Here is a 16,193-nt window from a genome sequence, read left to right on the forward strand (position 1 = left end):
TTAGATCCCGGGATGGGTCGTTTAGCAAATTTCACGGCCCTACCCAAAAATAATAATGTGCTAGTCGCTTTAGGCGCACCTTTAATAATCTAATTTTCTTAAACTCGGGTGTGCATTTCATGCGACCCAAATCCAAATCCTAAAACATCAAATAAAATATGTTTCGGATTGTGGGTGCATTTCATGTGACACAGTCCAAAGATATATTTTAAGCGATGTTCACATTCTTGTAAAAACAATAATAATAAAGCGGTTAAAAGATAAATTTGCACATAAGTTCATAGTGTATTAAAAATCAGATAAATAAGCCAAATATAACAGTTGAGCGACCGTGCTAGAACCACGGAACTCGGGAATGCCTAACACCTTCTCCCGGGTTAACAGAATTCCTTATCTAGATTTCTGGTACGCAGACTGTAATATAGAGTCATTATTTTCCTCGATTCGGGATTAAAATTGGTGACTTGGGACACCCTAAATCTCCCAAGTGGCGACTCTGAAATAAACAAATAAATCCCGTTTCGATTGTCCTTTAATTGGAAAAAACTCCCTTGCGCCCCACGGGCGCGGAAAAAGGAGGTGTGACAGCTCTGGCGACTCCGCTGGGGATTAATAACCCAGAACCACTGGTTCAGGGTTAGAAATTCGAGCTTAGATAAATTGTTATATTTGGCTTTATCTGATTTTTTACATGTTTTAAGCCTAATGTGCTAAATGTTGCTTTTACCGCTTTGATATTATGTGAACTGTATATAAATTGTGCCGAAACCCATCTTCTCTCTGAGTCTACTAAAACGAACTTGAGAGTGTGAAGTCTGGGCTCAGTTGTGGACTTATAAATCTATGCCTTAATATTGAACATCTTGCCTTGCTCGAACGCTTGTATGAGTGTGTTGATAAACTGATTCAGAATGAGTTACATGTTGTGTGTGTGTGAGGTTTGTGGTATTCTGTGCATTGCATTTGATGCCTAGAACTTGCCCGGTGTGTTTGCAAAGCGAAATAGTAGTTTGTTCAGTCTTGGAAGTGATATAGGCATTTCTTTGTTGAGCCAGATATCTATATTTTACCCGCCTAATTGTCATATATCGTAGTTAACCCCTTTGAGCCTGTAATCCTGTTTCTTTGGCAACCACATTACAAGTCTTACCCAATTGCTTGAATTAACCATCTTTGTGAACCGTTGTAACCTCTCATGAGCACTTGAATTGTTTATGAACTTTGTAAAAGTTAAAGTGTGGGGTGGTTGGTTTGGCTTTTGAGTGGAACTAATGAAATAAGGAGAAAGGGTGCATTGATTTGAAAAGCAAGAGCCACTTGAATTGAAAAAGAAAAGAATGAAAAAAAAAACAATATTCTTTGATAGTGGTGACTTTTGATATAATTATGCTTAAATAATTTGGGAGTTGATGTATATTAATGTGAAGGTGGAGTTTGGCTTGACATAAGTATAGGATTTGAATGTTAAAGTATAAGTATTAAAGTGCTAAGGGAGTTGTAGTCACTCTTATATCTAAATGTATCCTACCCGTCCCTCAACCTACATTACAACCAAATAAAGTCCTAATTGATCCTAGATTGAATGAGCTCCATTAGTAGAGTAGTACACTACGGGCAAGCTTATGGTGCATCTTTTGTGGCATATGAATGTTATTTCTGAGAGTGAGTGAATTCTTGATATCTTCGATTCCTTGTGTTTAAATTTTATGCGTGTGGAACTGCTCTCAGATTTTTAATGTGAGGGAATGTGACTCAGGAAGAAAAAGTAAGTCTTCACCTCTGTTAGAGTAACTAGAGTGAGCGCAAGTGTGTCATGGCAGTAGAGTCTGCAACTGGGGTGTGACCGGCACATTTCTTAGGCTGTTCTGTCAAAATGGAAGGTGTGACATACATGGGGTAATGCGTCAAATGGTTAGGCCTAGAAGTGTGGTTTAGCTTGCTCGAGGACGAGCAAAGGTTTAAGTGTGGGGTGTTGATAATAGGTGAATTTAACTTTATTCAGACCCTAAATAACCGCCTTCTTGCATAGTTTTGATAATAAAAGTGATAACAAAATGCTCTTATTAGTGCTTTTCATGATTTGCAGGTTATATATGACTAAGGAAGGCTAGGGAGCACGTTTGGAGTGAAAAAAAATGAAGAAAGAGAGGCCAACCATGAAATATCCCAAGTGAACCATGCAAAACAGGCTGAAGAATCAGAAAACTGAGTCTATCGCGGTTCCACCACGACCGCGGTAGAACCGCGGTGAAGGATGTTCGCGGATAGAAGGATGATCAGAGGCCATGTTTGGCCGCGGTTCTACCGCGACCGCGGCAGAACCGCGGCAAGAGGCGGGAATTTCAGGGACTAAAGTGCAAAACACGGGATTTTTAGCCCAAAACCCTATTTTAAACACTAGACTTCGCCCAAGAGAGGCATGTATTGATTTTGAGAGTATCTTGGCAAGAAAAACAATTGTGAGAGATCACCCAAAACATCTTTCTTCTTTTCTTTGATTTCTATTGCTAGTTTATGATGAATCTTATCTTAGTTTGTTTACCCATAGTTATGAGTAGCTAAATCTTTTGTCTAAGGTTTTGATGGAACCTATTGGGGGATGAACTTCTTGTTTATGTGAATACAAATTGCTAGTTTCAATCTTTATTTGTTCAACTTTGTGTATGTTGTAGTTAATTGACAGGATCCTCAATTAGTTGTGCCTATTTAGTGTGCATAACTCGGGAGAGAGTGCATATTTAGGTTATTGTTGAATAACAACACTCCTAAAGTATAAGAGGAATCTATAACTGCGGGTTTAAAGGCGGGATTAGGGATAACGAAGCCTTGGGTACAATCTTAAGTGAACTGTGTTAATTAAAGCTAGCTAGTGTATCTCGGGAGAGTGCAATAGTATATTACTGTGATTACTCGGGAGAGATTTATGGTAAGACGAGCGTTCATGATTGATAGAGAAGTGTTGGTACATTTGTATGAAGCATAAACAGAAGGGATTCCATCAATAGGGGAAATCTTTACCTTAGCTTTATCTCTTCATTGTTTACAACCTTAGCGTTTTAGTTTACAGCCTGTTTAATTTACTTGCAATCTTAGTTAATAAAGAAATCATCAACTTGTGATTCAAACATTTGGCAAGCTGGTTCTGAAGAGTTTAGTGAGTCTAAAGATAGTGATTGATAGGTTGACTCTCTGTGGATTCGACCCTGGGCGTAATACTCGGGTTATATTTGCAACGTCCGCATTGTCCTTTTTATAAGGCATAGTTGGGCGTGATCAATACCTCATTGTTGAAATTGAAGCCTGCCTCCCAAGCTTTGATAATAATAAGTCTGTTATTCATTGTATGAGGGCCAGAGTACAATACCTCATTTTTGTCGTCTATATTGTTGAACCTCGCCAAAAAATACCCATCATTGTGATAAAAGATCTTTGGGTTCGTAGAAAAATTCCATTGCATTGCAATAAAATGTTCCAAAGAACCTACTTTAGGAGAATCATCCACTACATATAGGATCACAACCATCTTCCATTTTTTGCAGTGTCTTTTTCTATCTCATGTTGTTGTAATTGTGCAATTTTCTCACCATCATGAATTACTGGAGCTATCTATATATGTTAAGCTCATGCATCTAGCAGCAAGTTTGTTACTAGTGAATAAATTCCCCCAATTAAGCTCTAACTTGGCGCCTTGTTTCCTTTCTGGCTCAATTGGTTGGGTTTACTGGTCTACCCCTATCTCAGTGCTCTTCTCCGTCACCATATTTTTTGGGCCATTCGTTGTTTGAATATTTGGGGTTGATTCAACTAATTTTAGCTTGTCTTTCTCCCAGTTGCTGGAATGGGAGGGGTCTTCATCTCTCTACATAAATTTGGTTGAAGAGTTATTGCCTAATTTCTGACCTAGTTCCTTGAATTTCCCTGATTTCATCCATCTCCAACAAATTTTCCATCGATTAGCGTTTGTGACTTTGCATTCTAAAAGCTGTATCTTATTGACTATCTTCCATTTCCGTGCCCCGATCATTCCGGCGAAGGCGTACTTTAGCACACTCTATTGTACGTCTTAGGAAATCCAGTAACGAGAGTATGGGAAAGCCACCCATAAACATATTTAAAATTTCCAATATTGATTCCTAAGTTAAATTATCTAAACTTGGTGCAATATGCTCCAGGAAAAAACTAACAAAAAGAATGTTGTAAATCTTAACCCGTCATGATAGTAATTTAAAATTGTTATACATTATACATAAAAGTAAAATCTGTTAATTGTACTCAGTATCTCTTATAGAAAAATTTTATGGCAAAATCTAGAACACTTTGCTAGTAGCCATACCTGCCCATGGTTGTTATGTGGAGACTTCAATGAAGTCACCTCTAGTACAGACAAGTTTGGTGGTAATCCCATTAATTTAAATCGGACTACTGCATTAAATAACAGCCTTACCATAATCGATCTAGGTTTCACTGGGTCAAATTATACTAGTACTAGGACTAATAAACGTACTATTAGGAGTAATCTCATTCTAGAACGACTAGATAAGTTCTATGCAAATGATGCTTGGCTTCTCATGTTTGTCGATTGCAGTGTCCTATATTTACCACATACTCAATCTATCCATTGCTCATTAATACTTAATCTCCACAAAGCTGCCTCAAAGCCTCCACCCGCATTCAGATTCGAGCCACCCCGATTTCTCTTCTAGCGTATCTGCTAATTGGTCTTCCAATTCACACTATCCTAATACATTACAAAATTTTACCAACCATGCAATTAATTGGAATAAGGAGACCTTTGGCAACATTTTCTACAAAAGGAAAATTACATTAGCCTAGACTTAAGGGGTTGCAAACAATGGATGTAACTAAGTAAAATAGCTTTCATTACATCTTAAAAATTCACTAATTACTGATTTTAGCTAACTGTTAAAACATGAAGAAGACTTTTGGAAGCTAAAATCGCACATCCAATGGCTCAATGAAGGAGATGTCAACACTCGCTTCTTCCATATTATGACCACTCAACGTCGCCTGTGAGAACGCAATTTTTGCCCTAGGAGAAATACTCCTACAAATTAAAGAAATAGAGTTTTTCCAATTATTTGCAATTTTATAGGATTTTTGTAAGAATTTTTGTTAAATTGTTGTATTTCTGTGCATGTTTACTTTTATTAAAACAATGAAAAATACCAAAAATACCATGCATTGCATTTAGATTTTGTGTTCACATTTTTAGGATTAATTAATTAATTAGTTGTTTCATTAAAAATAAAAATCACAAAAATGACTCACTTTTACATTTTAGCTATTTAATTTTAGATTAGTAAATTTTATCTTTTAATCCAGGAGCAACTAATTTTTATAAATATTACAATCAGATAATTAGCCTAATTTTACAATTTAGATTAATTTAGAATTTTTAATCTAGGATTTTTATTAATTAAAAGGAAAAGAAAAACAAAAGAAAAAGGTTGGAAAAGAAAAAAAAAGGAATTTGAGAATGAAAGGGCTGCTAGGCCAAAATTGCTGAAGCCCAAACCATTTTTGCCCCAAATTCGAGCCCAAGAACCAAAATACCCGATCCAGATTTTCCCCACCACTAAACGACACTGTTTTATCCCTATTTCATCATAGCCGTTGAATCCTAGTGATCCAACAGTTCGAAACTAACCCTCCCCCCACCAAATATAAAACTGTCTGAAAGCCCTCCACCCCCCTCATTCGAACCCCAACCCTAACCTTCGTCTCCCTCAAGCAAACCCTAGAGACCGCCGCCCCAAAATCCCTGTCGTCTCCGCCATCAATCACCCACCGGCAATTGCCCCACGACGGCAACGACACTCCAAATACCACCAAATTAACACCACATAACCTCCTCGCCCTCCTCTTTCCAAACCTCTTAACCATTTTCCCAAAATCCTTGTCAAACCCCTCAAATCTTAGATCTAAGATCAGAACCCCAAAACCCTAAGTCACTCAAAAGGCCCCAAAATCACACCCCATAGTCCTTACAACCCCTGAAACCTAAACTACAATTAATTTCCCGAAAATCCCAGCCAATTTCCTCCAATTTCGAATCTGGAATTCATTGAACCCTAATCCTGCCCCTTTTTGGTCTTCTGGTCAGAACCCGGTCATTTGAACTCTAAACTTTTATTAGCCGACTGTTCTTGTTGAGAACGGTCGATTAATAATAGTTCCATATTCATTTTACCCTTTCCAAAGCCTGGTCAAGACTCGTCTGAAGTGGCCCTGTTTGGTAACTTCTTTTACCTTTTCCTTTATTTTTTTTTCTTTTTGGTTGATTCCATCTCATTTAATTGTTCCTGACTTAGCCGTTTGATTTAGGTTTTATCTTCTTTTCTTTTGGTTGTGTTTGTTCGTTCCTTCTGATTAATCAAGCATGTTGATATTTGTTCTTCTAAAGTTAATTTTGCGTTTATGCTTAATTAGGGTTTTGGTGAGGCGATTATTCTGTTTTGTTTAACTGTTCCACGCCTGTATTTTGTTAATTAAATGTTGGTTTGATTATTGTATGGATACTTTAGTCGTTTAAGTCTGGCTTTGTTTAAATCAATTAGATAAAACACTTTTGATTAGGTTAGTGTTGGTTTGAATTTCATCATTTTTGGTTCTATTGCCCTTTCAATTTGCATTCTGATCTTTGATGGACTTTTGTGTTGTTTGCCTTAATCTGTAAATCATTAGAACTTCTAGGGGGTTAATTGCACAACTGAAAACTTAGGGGTTGAGCTGGGAAATAAACAGGGATTTTTAAATAATTTTTATATTAGGAAGGCTCTAGAATAGGGGCAGCTGGCTTCATTTGGTTTGCACAAAATGCATAAGCCAATGAGGGACAGCCAGTTGTCCCAATTCTGTTAGGATAGATGCCTTGTGAGGGAATAATTCCCACGCTGTTTTCAGCAACAGAGGGCATCCCTTAAGAGTTATATATAGACCCTTTCTTTCACACAAAAGGGACAGACATTGGCACTCTGAAAAATACCCTGAAAATACCTAAAAGTTTTCTGCATTCTTATTATCAAATTTGGCTCGAACTACTTCCTGATCTTTCTTTTAGAACTTAAAAAAAACGTTTTTATAGGAATTTCTGATCTTCTAAGCTGAAACTTGGCTGGTCATTGAAGCTGATGTTTTGATTTTCACTATTGTTTCTTGCTGTTGGCCTGCTCATCTCGGCTGACCTCAGGACCTTCTTTTCTTTTGTTGTTGTACCCAGGTACTTTTGAACTTTGGATATCCATGGGAATGCAAGCGTGTTATCAGCATGTGTAGAATGTTTCGTTAAAGTTCCATTTCAGATTTTAAGTCTTAGCTTTATTTTATGTGTTTCTTCTCATTTCTTTTATTTTCACTATTTTTTTTGTATTCTGTCCTTAGATCTGTTTTAGGATCTCAGATCTAGTATGATGGTGTGTGACTTGACTAAGGATCTTCATGCTTGTGTAGTAGTTTTAGTTTTTGGTGATGTTGAAAAGCCATGGTGATGAGTGTTATTCATTGTGTCCAGTTTTCATCTTTTCATTTAAATGGTTTTAAAATGCTAAGTCAAGGTTCTGTTATTAGTTTAGAATTATGTTTTTCACGAAAAAGGGTTGTATGGCTAGTGTTATGCCACTAGTTAGGGATTTCAGTTAATGTTGTATTAATACTGCCTATTAGTTAGTATTTGTAATTGTAGTCAAACATCTTTGATTCCGAGAATTTGTGTAAAGGCTATTAGTTGTAGTTATAAGGCCAACATGCTTTAGAAACGAATTGCGCCAAGAGTGGGCCTAGATGGATGGCCTGGTCAGGATCACCTTTGGTGTGGTTTTGGACCTTTGTATCGCACGTTGGACTCAATTTCAGGGCCCAAACCGTGTCAGTATTTGTATTTCCTTAAATTTTACAATGATCATGATCAAATAGCTCATTGGGCCTCCTGCAGGTTTAATTTACCATAGTGTGGAGTTGGTCCTGGCACTTATTGGCCCATCTGGAGCTAAGCAACTGCCTGCCCTGGTTTCATTTTTGGGCTCGGTCTATAGCCCAGTCTTCTTAAAATAGTTATGGGCCTAAGGCCAGCCTTAACTTTAACATAGATTAAAATCTGAACCTCTTTTAGGCTGCTTTAGTTAAATATAATTATTAAAAATGGATTGAGGTGTGCCATCCATAATTAGATCACTCACGACCCTCGCAAATATTATAACTTAGATATTTAAAAATTAACATTCGTAGAAAAGTCTTTAGGCACGACTTATATACCATCGTGATTGTGTACATGTTCGCGTGACATAATTGCGATTTTAAAAACAAAATCGGAGTATGCGTTTGCGCAACTTCGACTAAACTCTCTTAATAATAACAAAGCATTATTAATTGTGGACACGTTCGAATGACATAATTTTGACGCGCCAGACAAATGGGCACACGTACGCGTGACCTGTTTTAAGATAATTTCTTAATTAAAAATGCAAATGCACATAGGTTTTAAAATAAGTAATTAAATAATTTTATTAAGTCAAGTATGATCAATGCGACCGTGCCAAAACCACGAAACCCGGGAATGCCTAACCCCTTTTTCCGGGTTAACAGAATTCCTTACCCGGATTTCTATGTTTCGCAAACATTAAAATAGAGTCAAACTTCCTCGATTCGGGATTTTAAACCGGTGACTTGGGACACTATAAATTATCCCAAGTGGCGGCTCTGATTATTAAATAAATAATCCTTTTTCGATTGTCACTTAAATTGGGAAAAAACTCCTTTATACCCTTTCAGGGGTAGTAAGAAGGAGGTGTGACAGCTCTGGCGACTCTGCTGGAGATCGAACTCAGAATCTCTGGTTCAGGGTTCAAGAATTCGAGCTTTTTAATATGATTTTATTTGGCTTTATTTATTGTTAATATTACTGTATTTTATGAACCTTTTGTGTTAATTGCTGTCTATTTACCGCTTTGATATTATTTGAATTGTATATAACTGTCTTCTTACGCCACCCCTCTAAGTCTTCTGAAAATGGTGCACATGTTCACATGGCCCGCTTTTTTCTGTAGAAGTCATACCAAATAGAACGAGGCTGGGCCAGCAACAAGGTCGGTAGACTTTAGTGCTCCCGGTACATTGCCCCCTCTTCGGTTCGAGTTGTCCGCTCGGGTAAGCCAGGTGAAGAACACAACCCCAGGTTTAAACTTAGAATAACACAACCTCATGTTGGATCCCTAGTAGGAACATTTGTTTGCATCATGTGCATTTGACTTTGGGGACTCAACACAGGGTTTGGGTCCGTCTAGGACAGGTGTACCCAAAATAATAGACCATCCTGATGCATCCTATGTGCTATGTGAATATTTATTTGTTTCGGCTTGCATGTTGATCGGCTAGGAAAAGTAAATCAAGAGGAAAACTAAGAGTGATGTAGGAAAGAAATAAATCCTGGTTCTGAAAAATCCCTGGTATTTGGAAATATCCCAAAACTCTGCCAAAATTTTCAAAAAAAAAGAGAGAAAAAGAAAATAGTCAAGGAAAAAGAGTCATTTCAAAATGAGTCGATAATATGTCTCTTTCAAATATGTCAAAACTGACCGAACTACGCAGATTTGATTCTCACCGGATGTGGGATACATAGGCAACCTACATAAATTTCGGCCTTATTTTTCAAAAAAAAAGAGTAAATGGTCAAATAAATGCAGTTTAGGGTTTTGGTCAAAAGAATAAGCGGATCCAGCTTCGGTCATGTCTTAAGTCGTTCTTGCCGGGATAGCCTTAGAGTATCTTCAGTTGTCGAAGGGCTATTTTCGTAAAGAATGGATAAGTCTATCGGTAAAGTGTCATTTTTCCATGAAGTACTTCTCCCCGACCTCAAAAATTATTTTAAATTGTGAAGGGGCCACATTTGCAAAAACGACCACTTTTGCTAAAAGTAGCATAGAGGGGAGGGGGTCATGTTCCGTTGATTTTTCTTTTAGAAATTGAAAAACCTGTTTTACAAAAGTCCACCAGAGTCAACCCTAACCTTAACCTTCCACAGGTACATATGAACACTGTCCAGAACCCGTCACAACTGGTCATAGAACAGGTTCAGCTACAGCTATGTATGTAGTGGAACGATCTAGATAAAGATGGTCGGGATTGGGTAAAAGAGCATTTGGGTGCCCTTATAGACATTCTGGAAATCGAACCATGGGAGGATCTAATCAAGGCTTTGGTAACTTTTTGGGACCCCGTCCATAACGTTTTCCATTTCTCGAATATTGAGCTCACCCTTACTCTGGAGGAAATGGCTAGGTATATTGAGTTTGGTCGGTACTTGAGGAAACAGCAACTTATATTCCCAAGGGCTCCCTCTGTACACAAGTTCTTTGACCTCCTGAATATCAATAAGAAAATGAAGAAGGCCCATGTAAACAAAGGATATTGTTCTTTCTACTTCTTATACTTCAGGTTCGGGCACTCAGCTGGGTTCAAAACGCATGAAAAGGGTTTGAACAACAAACAAGATAAGAGAATCTGGCAAATTCATCGTCGGTTCGCTTTCATTGTAGAGTTTTTGGGGATTATGGTCTTTCCAAATGCAGAAGGGACAGTGGATAACCCTATGGCCAGAACTGCACAAATCCTCACTACTAAGAAAGATCATACACTTGCTCCGTTAGTGCTGGCAGACATTTATCGAGCATTGACATTGTGCAAGGCCGGGGCTCAATTTTTTAAAGGTTGCAATATTCTTCTACAAATGTGGTTGATTGAGCATCTCCGCCATCACCCCAAATTCATGAGGTATGGTTCGAGCGTAGATAACTTCATCAAGAGATACGAGGAAAAGGTGAAAGACTACAATGCTCCAGAAGGGTTTGAAGTCTGGGTCTCCCACTTGAAAGCTCTAAAAGTAAGTCAGGTCGAGTGGACTATAGGATAGCTCCCGATGATAGAAGCCATACACATGACGGCTACCAAGGGTTACCTAATGTTGATGGGTTTGAGGAGTGTCCATCCATATGCACCGTAGAGGGTCTTAAGGCAGTTAGAAAGATATCAGGTGGTGCCCGAAGATGAATATCTAACCACCCAGGTCATTGAGCTACATCCAGAAGCTACATTACCCGAGACTTTAGTTCAACAAGATTGGAATGATTGCCGGTATCTGAAAAATGGCACCCAGGTACCGGATGTTTCAAAGGGGGAAATGGATCCAGATTACGCTGCATGGTTTAAGAAAAGGTCTTGTGCAAACAATGAGCCAGAGCCCGAGCCCGAGAGGCCTGCCAAGAGACCTCATGTTCAAGCTTTTGATGATAAAGTCCAAGAAAGGTTGGCCTGGGAAGAAAAGGAGAAAAAATATCAAGCCACCATTCACACCTTAGAAGAGAAATTGAGAAACATGGAATTCAATAATGATCTCCAGGCACAAGAAGCGTAAGGTGAAAGGAGGAGGTTGGCCAAAGAAAATGAAGCCCTCTGAGCCCAAATCCAAAAAATGAAAATAGCCGCTGAGAACCCTGTTAGAAGTGAAAGAGATGAGAAACTTATAAACAAACTCAAGCTAAAAGTATGTGATTATGGATTTGACTTGGAAAAGACTGAAGCTGAACTAGCAAAATCCCGAGCCAAGTTAGCTATGAATGTGGAGGGACGGTCAAGTTTCGTTCGACAGCTGAAGGAGAAATAAGACAATGGAATCATGGGGTTGAAGAGAAAGATCACCGTCCTTGAGAACGAAATAAACAAGCAGGCAAGAGATTTCAAAGCAGAAAGAGAACACAACTATGCCCCAATGTCGCAGCAAGAAAAAGACCTGCAGCAACTTCAAGAGCAAAATCATACAGCCGAACAAGTTTTGGAGGCCAGATCTCAGCAGATTGGACGGTTGCTACAAGAGAAGGGTATCATCAGGGAAATGCAACTACATTGTGACGGTTAGGAGGATTGCAGACTACATTGTGATGAAATGCAACGAATGCGAGGACATGCCCAGGTCCATGTTCTTTGCTTCAGTTATAATTTTTGTCCGGCAGATCACAGATAACCTGTTCCGCATCCAAGAAGATATGGCGCATAGGCCCGCGGCGAGGCCAACCGGAGCAGCAATGGAAGCACTTATGTATTCTTGATTTTATATTTTTTTCAAGTGTGTATTGCAGTTTCTTTTAAAGTCTGTTAGTCCATTTTGAGTCCTGTTTTAGTTTTTGAAAATGTTTAAGTCTGTAGGGTGGAGTCGTTGTAATAGGAAAAACCGGGATGTTTTTATTTTATAAAAATTTGAAGAAAAAAAAAGAAAAAAACCAAAAAACGTGTCTTTTTTTATTTCGCATTTCTCCCTTGAACTACGTAATGATCTGATTCATGCGATGTCATGATATGTAGGCAATCCCCATAGGATTCGATCATAACCATAAAATAAAAAAATAGAGAGAAAATAAAAACAAAATAAAAGGAAAGAACTGAGTGGAAAGAAATAATGGCAACATGAGAGAGAAAAACAAGTGCAAAATAAAGGAAAGCAACAAAACAAGTGGGAAAGGCCAATAGTGATCAAAGAGAAGTTGGAGTGAAAAGAAAAAGAGAGAGAAGAGAAAGCGCAAAAATGAGAAAAGTTAGTTAAAAGCCGGGATGAAACATGCAGCCGTTTAAATACACGATAGAATCTTTAACTGTTTAGGTGCATTGCATCTCAAATGTGTGGTTGCCTATCTGTTAAATCTTAAACACTAACAAGTTGTTGTTGTTATTGAGAACAGGAAGGTGGTTAGTTTGTTCGGCATTCTAGCAACCCACCCGTACAACACCAGGTCTTAAAACTAGTTGATAATGGATGGCCAAGAACTGGACGCAAGTATTATTGATCCATTAAGAGAGGTGGAAGAGTTTGAGGTTGGTCTGAAAGAGGAGTTACATAAATTGAAACACCAGATAGTCGAAATGTTCTAGGCATGGATGAAAGGGCACCCCCCACCATCATACCCCGCCAACCCTGCTTTTGTCCCACCACTAGCTCAATCCCAAGAACCTCCCACTGTTGATTCATCACACAACATACACCAAGATTCACCCCTTACCACCACTACACAAACCATACAAGTTTTACCAGCCAAAACAACCCCGTACCCCCCTCACCAACTACCCCTGTTTTCATAGAGCCTCCACCAGCTGCGCTCCATCGATCTTCCAGTGAGCCGCTATTCCAAACCCAAGTTAATCAGTACTATCCCCCAGAGCGTACCTTCAAGGCCCTAGATCATTACTCCTACACTCCTCATTTTGACCTTCCTGTTGAGGCTGAGAAACCACCTAAGAACCCGGAACAGGAGGAGATGTTTAGGAAGGTGAGAAGCTTGGAACAATCACTCAGAAACATGCAAGGGTTGGGAGGTCAAGTGAGCGTAGCCTACAAAGATCTGTGTTTGTTCCCTAACGTACAACTACCTGTTGGGTTCAAAATGCCCAAATTTGGCTTGTATGACGGGCACGGAGATCCCGTAGCCCACTTAAGGAGATTTTACAGTAAAATGAGAGGAACTTGTGAGAAAGATGAGTTGTTAATGGCATACTTTAGCTAGAGTCTGAGTGGCGCGGCATTGGAGTGGTACACTCGTCAGGATCATAACAGATGGTATACCTAGGATGATTTGGCCCAAGCATTCACTCGTCATTTCCAATACAACATAGAAATTGTTCCAGATTGTTTGTCTTTGACTAATATAGAGAAGAAGCCTAGTGAAAGTTTCAGGGAATATGGTTTCCGCTAGAGAGAACAGGAAGCACGGGTTAACCCTTCAATGGAGGAGGATGAAATGGTGGAATACATTCTTCGGGCTTTGGACTTGGAGCCTACTTACTTTGGCCATCTGATCTCGGCCATAGGCAAGTCTTTCAATGAAGTAGTCAAAATGGGAGGAATGGTATAGGAAGGGCTCAAATCAAGCAAGATCATGAGCTATTCTGCCATTAAAGCAACTACGCAGGCAATCCAGAATGGCACCGGAGGCGTGCTTGGGAAAAAGAAGAAAAAGGATGTCGCTATGCTCATTTCAGGATCGTGGCACGGCCTAGGGGTTCTCTTATCCACTACACCCAACCTCGACCCCAGCTTCAAACCTATACCCCAACTCCATATAGTCCATCCCAACACTACTTCCCACCACCAGAGCCTCAGTACTCAGTCAGGCCACCCCAATATCATGTTCCTCACACACAGTCATATGTACAACCCCCTCCTCACCCGCAATGGCGTGCACCAGCTCCACGAAACCCTTACCCACCTCCACAAACATACCGAAACCCTGCTGGTCCAAACTTTCGGTCCAAGCCAGAATTCAGGAATAAAAGGTTGTAGCGAAAGAAAACTTTCACCCCCGCTTGGGGAATCTTATACCAGCCTATTTCAAAGGTTGAGGCAGTTGGATGTTCTGAGGCCAATTGAGTCAAAACTACCAAACCCCCTTGTAAAGAACCTAGATTATTCTCTCAGATGTGTGTACTGTTCTGATACTCCAGGGCACGACACAGAAAAGTGTTGGCACTTGAAGAACGCCATCCAAGAGCTTATTGATACAAACCAAATTGTGGTCCAGAGCCCAGAAGCACCCAACATCAACCAGAACCCATTGACAGCCCATGCTAAAACACACATGATTGAGATAGTGCACATGGATGGGAAGCCTAAGAAGCTTTCACAATCTGTCATGATGATCCGGTCTATTAAAAGTAAGTCAGTCAAGGACCCGGTTGTCACAAAGGCAACCTCTTCGATAGCTGAAGGATCGGCAGATAAGTTGAGCATGCCAAATGATAAGCCAGTTGTGGTAGTTGAAAAGAGGTCCCTAAGTGATGATGTAGCAAAGCAAAAAAAGCCAAAGGTGATCGTGTCGGGGGTAGCAAGTAAGCCAGTCATAATTGTGGAGGGTGCTCGCATGGACCCTATCATTATCAAACCTGTAACCCAGCTACCGGTAGCTAACACCAAGGCTGTCCCATGAAACTATGAGCGAGTAATAGTGACCTTTAAGGGGAAGGAAGTGTAAGAGGAAGTTAACGAGGTCCAAGGATTAACTCGTTCAGGGAGATGCTTTGATCGAGAAGAGTTAAGGAAAGCTAAAACACGCAGAGACAATCCAGTTCTAGTGAAGAAATCGGTCACTAAAGAAGAGGCGGAGGAGTTTTTGAGAAAAATGAAGGTACAAGATTACTTCATCGTAGAACAGTTGAGAAAGACTCCTGCTCAGATTTCCCTGTTATCATTGTTGATCCATTCAGATGAGCACCGCCGGGCCCTGATGAAGATTCTGAACGAAGCTCATGTCCCCGACAAAATCACAGTGAACCATTTGGAGAAGATTGCTAATAAGATATTTAAGTCTAACAGGATCAAATTCTCGGATGATGATTTGCCTCTTTAGGGTACGGAGCACAATCGATCCCTCTATATCATAGTGAAATGTGAAGATTCTGTGGTCACAAGGGTGTTAGTTGACAATGGTTCCAGTGCAAACATCTGCCCTCTCTCTACTCTGAACAAGTTAAAAGTTGATGATGAGAGGATTTACAAGAACAGTATATGTGTCCGAGGTTTTGACGGAGGGGGAAAAGACTCTGTTGGCGACATCATGCTCGAGTTGACAATAGGACAAGTTGAATTCACCATGGAGTTCCAGGTACTGGATGTGACTGTTTCTTAGAATTTGCTGTTGGGTAGGCTTTGGATACATGTTGCCAAGGCGGTTCCGTCTTCTTTACACCAGATGGTGAAGTTCGAATGGGATAGACAAGAAATCGTCATGCATGGCGATGAGAATTTATGTGCTTTCAATGATACATCCATCCCGTTTATTAAAGCTGAAGAAAATAAGGGGTCGTGGGTCTATCAAGTTTTCGAAACAATATCGGTTGGAAGATTTCGGAAGAGGAATATATTCCAAGTCCAAAGCTAGCTTCTGCAATCGTCATGGTAGCAACTGAAATGTTGAAAAATGGTTTTGTACCGGGCAAGGGTCTGGGTGCATCTCTGCAAGGTATCGTGCAGCCAGTGTCTTTGCGTGAAAATCTGGGTACATTTGGTCTGGGGTTCAAACCTACAGGGGATGATGTGAAGAAGGCTAGAAAGTTGAAAAAGAAGGCATGATCTCTCCCTAAGCCAGTCTCACGTCTCTCTAGGTCTTTCATCAAGGCAGGGGTCGTGAAGCATCCAGTGA

This window comes from Nicotiana tabacum, chromosome 18 (genome assembly GCF_000715075.1).
Source record: "Nicotiana tabacum cultivar K326 chromosome 18, ASM71507v2, whole genome shotgun sequence".
Taxonomy (NCBI): domain Eukaryota; kingdom Viridiplantae; phylum Streptophyta; class Magnoliopsida; order Solanales; family Solanaceae; genus Nicotiana; species Nicotiana tabacum.